This window comes from Ornithorhynchus anatinus, chromosome 10 (assembly GCF_004115215.2).
Source record: "Ornithorhynchus anatinus isolate Pmale09 chromosome 10, mOrnAna1.pri.v4, whole genome shotgun sequence".
In the NCBI taxonomy this organism is placed as follows: Eukaryota; Metazoa; Chordata; class Mammalia; order Monotremata; family Ornithorhynchidae; genus Ornithorhynchus; species Ornithorhynchus anatinus.
Window position 1 is genome coordinate 6,699,055 of NC_041737.1, and position 11,589 is coordinate 6,710,643.

Below are 11,589 nucleotides of genomic sequence, written 5' to 3' on the forward strand. Positions count from 1 at the left end.
TTTGACCCCTGAGACTCATTCCTAACCACCAAGTTCCTCTTCAATGTCTCTCCCTTCTTCTTGCCAGACTCCCAGATGAATTCCGTGTCCCTCGTCCAGCAGACTTACCCTTCTCTCTTCCTCTGGTAAGTTCGGCTGAATATCTTCATTTTGGGCAGGGAATGTGTCTGTTTATTGTTTACTGTTATCGATTGAATTAGCATGGGAGCAGTTTGGACGGAGCGGAAAGGGCCGATTTTAGTGATGTTGTGAAGGTGGAACCGACAGGATTTAGTGATGGATTGAATACGTGGGTTGAATGAGAGAGAGAAGTCAAGGATAATGCCACGTTTATGGGCTTGTGAGACAGGAAGGATGGTGGTGCCATCTACAGATGAGGAAGTCGGGGGGGAACAGGGTTTGGGTGGGAAGATAAGGAGTTCTGTTTTGGACATGTTAAGCTTGCGGCAATGGGAGGATGTCCAGGTAGAGATGTCTTGAGGCAAGAGGAAATGCGAGACTGCAGAGGGGAATAGAGAGATCAGGGCTGGAAGTGTAGATTTGGGTATCGTCTGCATAGAGGCGGTAGTTGAAGCCATGGGAGCGAATGAGTTCTCCAAGGGAGTGGATGTAGATGGAGAAGAGAAGGGGACCCAGAATTGAACCTTGAGGGACCCCCCAGAGTTAAGGGGTGGGAGAGGGAGGAGCCCGTGAAGGAGACTGAGACCGAACGGCCAGAGAGATTAGAGGAGAACCAAGAGAGAACGGAGTCGGTGAAGCCAAGGTTGGATAACGGGGATGGTCCATAGTGATGAAGGCAGATGAGAGGTTGAGGAGAATTAGGATGGAGTAGAAGCCATTGGATCTGTCAAGAAGGAGATCACTGGTGACCTTTCAGAGGGCGGTTTCTGTGGAGTAAAAGGGGACAGAAATCAGATTGGAAGGAGTTAAGGAAGAATTGGAGGAGAGGAATTTGAGACTGCAGGTGTAGACAACTCACTCAAGGAGTTTAGAGAGGAATGGAACAGGTAACTAATCCCATTTTACAGTTGAGGAAACTGAGGCCCAGAGAAGTAAAGTGACCCACCCGAGGTCACACGACAAGCAGTTGGAAGAGCCAGGGTTAGAGCTCAGGTCCTCTGACTCTCAGCCCTGAGCTCTTTCCATTAGGCCACGCTGCTTTGCACTGAGATAGATTCGGGTTAATCAGATCGGACACAGTCGCACAAGAAGTTTTTACCTCAAAACGTAATGACCAAAGAAAAGTTCAAATTGAGAACTGGATTTTCTGGCTGAAAGAATGTGGTTCTGGTAGAACATTTCCAATTCCCCTAACAAGGGTCGGTAGGCTCCCACTCATAACTTGCTGATGAACATGGACAGACAAAACATTTCTGGGACAGTAATGACTGGAAAGAATAGGAGAAGCTGAGTGTTTAATTTTCGTCCTGAAGCATGTTTTCCATGAATTCCACCCAATCCAGCAGAACACCCATTTTCCATTTTGGAATCATCATCATCATCATTATCACTGCTACTTAAAGAGCACTTGGGTGTGAAATGAATGCTTGGTGAAGACAACACAAAGAGAGAAGCAGCGTGGCTCAGTGGGAAAGAGCCCAGGCTTGGGAGTCAGAGGTCATGGGTTCTAATCCTGGCTCCGCCGCTTGTCAGCTGTGTGACCTTGGGCAAGTCACTTTACTTCTCTGTGCCTCAGTAACCTCATTTGTAAAATGGGGATGAAGACTGTGAGCCCTACGTGGGACAACCTGATTAATTTGTACCTACTCCAAGTGCTTAGAACATTGCTTGGCACATAGTAAGTGCTTAACAAATACCAACATTATTATTATTATCATTCTTAAATAAGACATTTGTTCCCTGCCCCTTAGGAATTCATGGGCCAGTGTAAGTAATCTCTGGATTTCAGGGGTGCGATAAACCTACCGATAAAGTTGGCACCAGGGTGGACAAGTCGGACATGAGCTTGTCCAATTAAAATGGATGGTTTTTAATGAGCTTCATTTGCCCCTTCAGCTCTGTCAATCTCTGGGACCCTCTAGACTGTAAACTCCTTGTGGGCAGAGCATGTGTCTATGGATTGTTATATTGTACTCTCTCAAGAGTTATCATAGTGCTCTGCACACAGTGAGCTCTAAATGAATTCGTTTGACTGACTGACTGACTGACTGGCAATTAGTCCATCATTAAGTGTTTTTCCTACTTGTCAAGCACTGTTGTAAGCACTGAGGGAAATATAAGGTAATTATTTGGGACAAAGCCCTTCTCCCACATGGGATTCACATTCTAAGTAGGAGAGAGAAGAGGTACTGAATCCCTATTTTACCGTTGAGGAGACTGAGGCACAGAGAAGTGAATTGACTTGCCCAAGGTCACACAGCAGACTAGAGGCAGAGTGGAGAATAGAACGCAGGTCTTTATGACTCTCAGACCTATGCTCCACCCACTAGATCACACTGCTCCTCTACTGATGAACAATAAACGTGTTCATCGTTCTACAGACTCTTGACTGTTGTGATGACTTCTACTTCAAGGTAATACTACCTACGGGTGTCTTCCTTAAAAATTCCGATTTGGCGAAACTTCTCGATCATTCTTGCACAATAGGTGGAAGACCACACAACCGATCAGTTCCCTGGATCTGATCTCTGTTTATGCTACTTTTATGCCTTTCGACCGGCAAATGAAAATGCACTAGACCATAAGAGTCAAAAGGCTCAAAATAATCCTATAAAAATCCTGCCTCGCAATGAATGTCAAGGTCCTCTCAAGGGGTGGATGTCAACCACGTTCAGGTTGGAAGGGAGTCTAGTCGAATACCTCACTTGGCTTCCACAGGCAGGTGGCAGAGAGTTCCTGGAAATGAAATCTTCTGGAGAGAAGCAGGTAAGAGGCCTGTCCATCACAGTGGAAGGCCATTACATCCAGCAGATATTATCACTAACTCTGGAATCGTCACCCAATTAAGTAGAGGGTATAAATAGCTGGGAAACAGGGGAGAGGCCCAATGCCTGGCTCCTAGGAGTTCTTTTGTGTTGTTCATCTCCCCTTGGGGAAAAAAGGTATATTCTTTTTTGGATGTCAATATATTCTTCTCTTTTTCACTCTGTAGAGAGGTGGGAAGTGAGGTTGGTTATAGAACGTCTCTCATAGCACTCAATAAGAAGTTGAACAAGGGTGGAGGGATGGGGGGAGGGGACAGTGGGCAGCTTGAGGTTTGTTATGGATCGTCTCTCGTAGCAATCAATAAGAAGTTGAACAAAGGTGGAGGGATGCGGGGGAGAGGACAGTGGACAGCTTGGGGAGGTGACCACCTGCCCCTCTGTCATGGTCACAGAGTCCCAGTCCTGTCAGCACAGCTCAGACACCCTCTGCTTCTGAGGTGACCCCCGCTCGGGACCCCATCGATCCCTCATATCCCAAGACTCCAGAATAAGAGCTCATTTACTGCTCTAAAGTCTACGTATCCTGGACGTGCCTTCGGGTGTCCATGGATTGAATTGTCTAGGTAATGAGTGATGCTTTTACAACTTGCAACTGGACAGCCCAGTTTCCAGCCAGGCTGGACCCTGTCTGGGGTGGACACACCACCGGATACATGTATTCCCAGCTAGTCTTTTGATTCTGAGTGCTCCAGACTCCCACCACTTTCCCCAAGGGGACCTGGGAGGGAAATGCAACAGCTCAGGAGAAAGGGAAATGGCTCAGGACTTTGTATCCAGGGAATCCACAAAGATCCTTGGGTGCATCCCCATGACACCTTTGCACGATGATACAATATTCTTTATCAGCTTAATGGGAAACATGTCCGTTGCTTCCAGGTGGGTCGAGGGATGTCCATTGATCTTCAGTACCATAACTGGTCACTCTAATCCAAGGGCTTTGACTTTTCAGGCTCCTTGAGGGCAGTGATCAGGTCTTCTTAATCTATTGTACTCTCAAGCTTTTAGTACGTTGCGTAGAGTAATAATCATAATATTTGTTAAGCTCTTACTATGTACCAAGGACTTAGTACTAAATACTAGGAGAGATGCAATATAATCAGTTTGGAAACAGCCCCTGTCCCATATGGGGCTGACAGTCTAAGTAGGAGGGAATAAAAAGCCATGGGAAGCAGTATGGCCTAGTAGTGGAAAGAGCACCGGCCTGGGAGTCAGAGGACCGGGATTCTAATTCCAGTTCTGCCACTTGTCTGCCACTTGGGCAGATCACTTCATTTCTCTGTGCCTGAGTTACCTCATCTGTAAAATGGGGATGAAGACTGTGAGTCCTATGTTGTTGTTGTTTTTATTTGTTAAGCACTTACTATGTGCCAAGCACTGTTCTAAGCACTGGGATAGATACAAGATAATCAGGTTGTCCCACGTGGGGCTCACAGTCTTCATCCCCATTTTAAAGAGGAGGTAACTGAGGCACAGAGAAAGTAAGTGACTTGGCCAAAGTCACACAGCTGACAAGTGGCAGAGCAGGGATTAGAACCCACAGCCTCTGACTCCCAAGCCCGGGCTCTTTTCGCTAAGCCACGCTGCTTCTCTACAGGGGACGGGAACCGTGTCTGACACAATTATCTTGTCTCTGTCGAGTGCTCAATGCAGTGTCTGGCACATAGTAAGTGCTTCACAAATACCAGTAGTATCAAGTGCTCAATCAGTAAAATTAATTGATCAAATTGAGGGATTCAATAACATTGGGTAAATATCTTGCCAGCTCAACTCCTCTTTGCCTTTCCTTGTCTTCTGATAGATACCCACAAAATGAAGCTCCTTCTTTGGGCCTGCCTCATGTGCATTGTTTTGGCCAAGAAGGTAAGTCATGGAGTGGAGAGGAAAATCTTAGCAGCATCACTGGCTTTTGCAGAGATGCTGTTACATGCAGATTGTGGCTCCAAGGGAATGAAGAATTACATTTGCAAAAACCCCTGAAATCAGACTCTGTCCAGAAGAGCATCTTCCCTGGTATTTCTCAGGGCCATCCTCTGGAAACCTAGGTCATTGTATTCCCTGGATTTTTTTTTTCCAAATTAATCCTCTCCCTGAGGCCAGGGAGCAAAAGACCAAAGATTATTCCTTCGGGCCAGGAGGAAAACCCTAAGGTCCCTGTTCCAGCTGGGAATTACAATCCATAGTCTGCTGTGCTGGGGTCACCTCAACCAGACCTGGATTTCAAGCAATATTTCCCTTAGGGACAGAGACTCCAGAGTGACACAGCCCAGTGGAGCAACTTTCACCCCTCCGCCCCCACCTTACGCACACATTGGCATTGCGAACTCCATTGCCAGTTGTTTGCCTCTGGACCAACTGGGTTGAAGGAAGCCGCAGCTTCATCTCACTCTGATGAAGCACAAAGGAGGATAAATTCTGTCTCCCCAAGAGAGTCCAGGCAGTGGGGCTGCAAAGACACCCCCTTCAGTCCCCCCAGACTCTCACTCAATAACACAGACCTAGACCAGGCTTTGAGGAAATGGCAAGGCAATGATTTTCAGGGGAGATGGGCTTTACCGTCTAGAAGGGGGATAGAATTAGAAAACATGACCCCTGCCCTCAAAGAGCTTACAACATAGGGGGGAAGACAAGCAATAAAATAAATGACAGACAAAAGGAATAACGAAAAGGAGATATAGACATGGCACAGTATTCAAGTACTAATGAAAGACATGTACAGAAGTACCAGAGCACTTAGAATTGTGCTCTGCACAAAGTAAGTGCTATCGTCGATTGATTGATCATTCGTGCAAAACCCCAACTGTCCACTGAATAGTGTACATCACTAAGATTTTAGGACCTGGATTTTTCAGGTCCCTAAGTCAACCACCCCCTTGGCTTCAGAGATCCAGCCTATTCTGGTTCCTGAGGCAAATTCACATTTGAAAAGCAAACTTGTCTTTCTTTCTCTTTGTTTTAGAGGCAACATTCTTCCTCCAGTGAAGAGGTAAGCTATCATCGTTTTATCTTCCAATCCAGTGAAATATGTTTTAAATATTTAAAATAGATGACTTTCCTTTCATAAGCATTTTCTTCACCTTTTAGGAATACCAATATCCCCAAAACATTAATTTCCTTTTGCTATCTTCAGGAATAGTCTAAAAAGTATGATTTTTTTTATACAGATAGAATTTTCTCTACAAAATGATGATTCTGGTAATTATGGGGGAAAACAGTTTTCCTGCTATGTGTCATGTCTGGTTCTAAGCACTGGGGTAGATACAGCTTAATCAGGTGAAACACAGTCCCTGTCCCATCAGGGAAAACAGGTATTGAAACCCCAATACAGTCGAGAAAACTGAGGCACAGAGAAGTCAAGTAGCTTGCCCGAGTTCACACAGCCGGCAAAGTGGCAGAGCCGGGATTAGAATTCAGGTACCTAACTCCCAGGCCTTGCTATTTTCATTAGACCATGAAAGCAGAATAACACAATGGAAAGAGCATAATGTTTGGCTTCCCTTGGCGTGACTCGGAATGTTATACTATCGGAGTTAAACGCGGCCATCACTACTGCCTTCCCAAGAGTTTTTCCTTGGCCTAGCCCTTTCCTCATACTTCGGGGAAGCTAAATTCTACTCAGAAATGATGCCCACATTCAGAGGGACCCGGGAAGAGAATCAGGGGTTCTGGAATAAGTGGAGAAGAGGAGACAGTAAGTGAGTTTGTGTAGGAAGATCAGAGTGTTCGTTCATGATCCTGAAGAGAAACATCAAAGAGAAATCAAACAGTGGTATTTGACGAAACCAGAAACTCGTCCATTTAAACCCAGAATCTTGGACTGGATGGTGATTTATCTTTATCTGACTCAGACTGGCACCTCTCATTTTCTTTGGGAGGCAGCGTGGCCTAGCAGAAAGGGCACAGAACTGGGAGTCAGGAGACCCAGTTTCTAATCTCTGCTCTGCCACATTCCTTTGGGCAACTCTGGATGTCACCTAACATCTCTATGCCTCAGTTTCCTCATCTGTAAATTGTGGTTAAGATACCTGTTTTCCCTTTCTTTTGGACCTCTAGTCCCATTGTGTCGAAGCTGATTATCTTGTATTTACCTCAGTGCATAATACTTAATGGCACATAGTAAGCGCCTTAAAAATACCACCATTCTTATCATTATATTCTCCCTGTCCTACTAAATCACTTTTCTCCAGATCTGGCCAATCGGAGTTCAACTTTTTCCCACCATGATCTTGGTTTTGTTGAGTTTCCTTCGGATTCTGGCTCCAAATACTTAGAGCGGAAATGAATGGAACCGTGAGAGAGAGAATCTTTTTCCAAATAGGCCATGTTTATGAGCAATCATGATCATGCATTTAGGTCTGTGCTCATGTCCACATAGAATGATAAGACCAGGGGAATCGTGGTAAAAGTCAGGTTTGATTATTGCTCTAATGGCTTTTCCCTTAGGACCATGACCACAGACCACCACCACCAGCGAGGCCTTCTGGATCGGATCATGAACCCCCCTTCCATCCTAGGGCCCCCTGTCCAGCGGTTCCCCCTCCACCTCCACCAGCCCCTGGCCCTCCGGCACCCCCTGCCCCTCCAGCACCCCCTGCCATCCCAGAACCCGTGGCTCCCCCTGCCCCTCCAGCTCCCCCTGCCCCTCCAGCACCCCCTGCCATCCCAGAACCCGTGGCACCCCCTGCCCCTCCAGCTCCCCCTGCCATGCCAAGACCTGGGGAACCCCCTGCCCCTCGAGCCCCTGAAATGCTTCTTGCTAATCCAGCCCCAGAAGCTCTCACGGTGGAGTAGTGTCATTACCATGGCTGAGTAAGTAGCATCTCCGTAAGAGGAAACTAATAATAATAATAATGATGATGATGGTATTTGTTAAGCGCTTACTATGTGCCGAGCACTGTTCTAAGCACTGGGGAGGGGGGAAAATACAAGGAAATCAGATGGTCTCACATGGGGCTCACAATCTTAATCCCCATTTTAATGTTGGTATTTGTTAAGCGCTTACGATGTGCAAAGCACTGTTCTAAGCACTGGGGGATACAAGGTGATCAGGTTGTCCCACATGGGGCTCACAGTTTTCATCCCCCTTTGACAGATGAGGTAACAGGCACAGAGAAATGAAGTGACTTGCCCAAAGCCACACAGCTGGCAAGCGGCAGAGCTGGGATTCGATCCCATGACCTCTGACTCCCAAGCCCGGGCTCTTGCCACTGAGCCACGCTGCTTCTCATTTTACAGATGAGGGAACTGAAGCCCAGAGAAGTTAAGTGACTTACCCAAAGTCACACAGCTGACAAGTTGTGGAGCCGGGATTAGAACCCTCTGACTCCCAATGCTCTTTCCATTGACCCATGCTGCTTCTCTATAATGTTGGTATTTATTAAGCACTTACTATGTGCTGAGTAAGTGCTGGGGGAGAGACAGGGTCATCAGGTTGTCCCATGTGAGGCTCACAGTCTTCATCCCCATTCTACAGATGAGGTCACAGAGGCACCGAGAAGTGAAGAGACTTGCTCAAAGTCACAGAGCTGACAGGTGGCAGAGCGGGGATTAGAACCCATGACCTCTGACTCCCAAGCCCATGCTCTTTCCATTGGTTAAGTGCTTATTATGCGCCAGGCACTCTTCTAAGCGCTGAAGTAGATATGAGATAATCGGGCGGACATAATCCCTATCCCACATAGGGCTCTCAGTCATAATCCCCATTTTACAGACGTGGGGTCTGAGGCACAGAGAGGTTAAGTGATCTGCCCAAAGTCGCACAGCAGACAAATGGTAGAGCTGGGATTAAAACTCAGCCCTTCTGACATCCAGGCCTCTATCCACAGGCCACGTTGGGGGAATTTCCCAGGAATATGTGGGATCCTGGGTTGAAGCAAAGACGGAAGCTGCATCAGTTCCTGCTGCCGAGGATTATTCTGAAACCCTCTCCATTTGGCGAGGGATTCCTGAATCTGCCTCCAATCTTCTCTTCCGTGAAGAGACAAGCTAACCCCCCAAAAAACCCCAAGGAAGGCGAAATGCTTTAAACCCCTCCAAAGAATGGGGAGGCCCATGAATAGAAGGAATGTGCACCACAGTAAGCTCTAAATAAATAGTGATGATTGATTATTGGCAGATTTTCCTGCTATCACATAGATCAAGGCCAGTCATGGTAGATTTGTCCCCAGGGGGCGAGGGAAAAAAATGAGGGCAGGAGCAGGGTGGCCCTTCTTGAGGCCTTAGGGACCAGCGACTGAGCCCAGTGACTCTCATATACTGCAGTATTCCAATTGCACACCTAAATATCTTGCACCCGATTGCACCCACAAAAAACAAAGATGGAAATGACAGTAAAGTTCCACTCGTGAACACAAAGTACACGGAGAACCATGAAAGATGAACAATTTCCAACCATTGTCTCCAATTCTGCTACTGAAAATAGCAGCTAACTAACACATCCCCGGCCACAAAAGGGACAAAGGAAAAAGGCTTTTTATACCTTCAAAACAATAACTTAACACTTTTTTCTCTTTCTTCACAGATAAAGCTGGAAAACCTGATTTTTCATTCAGATTTTACACTTTGGTGGCTTTTGAGTAAATCCCCTCTGCGTATGCACTCTGGCTTTGGGTGTCTGTTTTCCCACACAGGGATCCCTGGTTGGAGAGAAGATTTGAATTTCACAAGCCCAGAGAAGAAAAAATATATATAAATGTGGACAAGGATTCTGCAGATTTTCTGTTCCACATCTCTTCCTTCTGGCAAAAATGTGCCTAAAGCCTTTGGAAGCAGCTGATCTCAGGCTAGGACTCAGAAGCAAACCACCTTCCCAGGGAACCCTACTTCCCTTAAATCATTTCCTCAACTTATTCTCCTTTTTTCATCACTTAATTATCATACAGAAAGGAGTTGGCATCCTGCAATTACTGAGCCAACAGTTGAGATCAGCTGCTATTCCAATATGAAGTATGAGAAAACCAAACTCGGCAATCCATCAGAGTTGCAAAAAGCCATAGCTTGGATCATGATGGGCATTTTCCAAAATACTGAGTTATACTTTCAGTGAAAAGAAGACACTGAGCTGTTGACATGGTAAAAAAAAACATAGAAGTATTGATGATGTAGGCTAGAAATATACTTCTAGGCTTTAAAAATATGTATAAGAGAGACTTGAGAAATAAAAAGCTGTTATTTCTAGTAGGGATTTTTTTCTCGGACATTTTAATAAGAGTAATGAAATCTTAAAGACATAAATCCTGTTGATCAATCAGTCAATCAGTCAGTCAGAGTCTACTAAATATATTGTGTTCTAAGCACTTGGTATAGATTTCTGCACACAGTGCAGATACCGTTGACAGATTGATTGATAACCCTGTTGATTGTGCATCTACTGAATACAATCCACTATACCGAACACCTGAGAGATATAAATTCCCTGTGCACAGGAGGCTACCATTTTAAATAGGGAAACAGCCCGCAGAAATGCAGTTGATCTCACACCCGGTTGCACGAGTCCTTCAGCAAGCAACATTCCAAGGCTGTCCTTCCCCTCCTCAGACATTTTTACGAGATGTTCTTCCCCTTGACGCTGTTTAGTGCCATTGTTCTTGTCTGTCCGTCTCCCCCGATTAGACCGTAAGCCCGTCAAACGGCAGGGACTGTCTCTATCTGTTGCCGACTTGTTCATCCCAAGCGCTTAGTACAGTGCTCTGCACATAGTAAGCGCTCAATAAATACTATTGAATGAACATCTACAGAGACTCCCAGAAACTGTTGGCATCAAATTGAAGCTTTTGTTGGTTGCCTGCCTGAACGATTTGTGTCATTTTCAACTTCAACACGCTTATCAGGCCAAGTCCTTCAAGAAAGTCCTTCTAGACGGCCCAGACCCGATAATCAATCTCCAAATGTCAGCGCCTCAGGAATCGTCTAATTGATTTAAACCGTGTAGTCACTGGCCTAACCACGGGGAGAGCATGCTGGGGAAGAGAGAAGAGGGCCATTTGGGGGTCTACACTCCTGCCTAGCTCCCTTACTACTGCAGTGACTCAGTGTCCCCTACAGAGCGGCCGAGGGGACAAAACACCCCTGAGGTCCCCTGCAGCTGAGTACCTTAAATCTTCTGCAGTGCTTAGTAGGTCTAGGAGGAGATGTGATTTTAGTAGAGATTTGAAGGTGGAGAGTGTGATGATCTGTAAGATATGAAGGGGTTTGGAATTCCAGGACGTAGGCAACGGGTTGGTGGCAAGATTAGAAGAGTGAAGAGTGTAGTAGGAGGGTCAGAGAGATAAGACAGGAGCGGGAGAGCTGCTTGAAAACCTTAAAGCCGATGGTGAGGAGTTTCTGTTAGATGTGGAGATGGATGGAGGTTTTTGAGGAGTAGGTAGACATAGACTGACTTTTTTCTTTAGAAAAATGATCTGGATAGCAGAGTGAAGTATTGGCCGGAGAGGGGAGAGATAGGAAGCAGGATGGTCAGTGAGGAGGTTGAGGCAGTAGTGAAAATGGGATATGATTAGAGTTCGGATCGATGTGGTAGCTTTTTGGTTGGAGGGAGGGGCAGATTCTGGAGCTGTTGTAAAAGTAGAACTGACGTATTTGGTGACAAATTGAGTATGTGGGTAGAGAAGCAGCATGGCTCAGTGGAAAGAGCCCGGGCTTAGGAGTC

At 46.1% G+C, this 11,589-nt stretch overlaps 2 long non-coding RNA genes across 3 annotated transcripts; both read left to right on the forward strand.

Moving 5' to 3' along the window:
* LOC103170569 lies at positions 1–7,532 on the forward strand. 2 transcript variants are annotated; one of them, XR_486274.4, is made up of 5 exons: positions 1–125; positions 2,839–2,886; positions 4,744–4,805; positions 5,902–5,928; positions 7,386–7,532. It is a non-coding gene; the product is annotated as an uncharacterized LOC103170569 (long non-coding RNA). The 2 variants fall into 2 exon arrangements; XR_486275.4 differs by lacking the exon at positions 2,839–2,886.
* A 66-nt stretch (positions 7,533–7,598) lies between these two features.
* On the forward strand, positions 7,599–9,539 carry LOC114814520. The gene is made up of 2 exons (XR_003762308.2): positions 7,599–7,751; positions 9,463–9,539. It is a non-coding gene; the product is annotated as an uncharacterized LOC114814520 (long non-coding RNA).
* Positions 9,540–11,589: the final 2,050 nt, after the last annotated feature.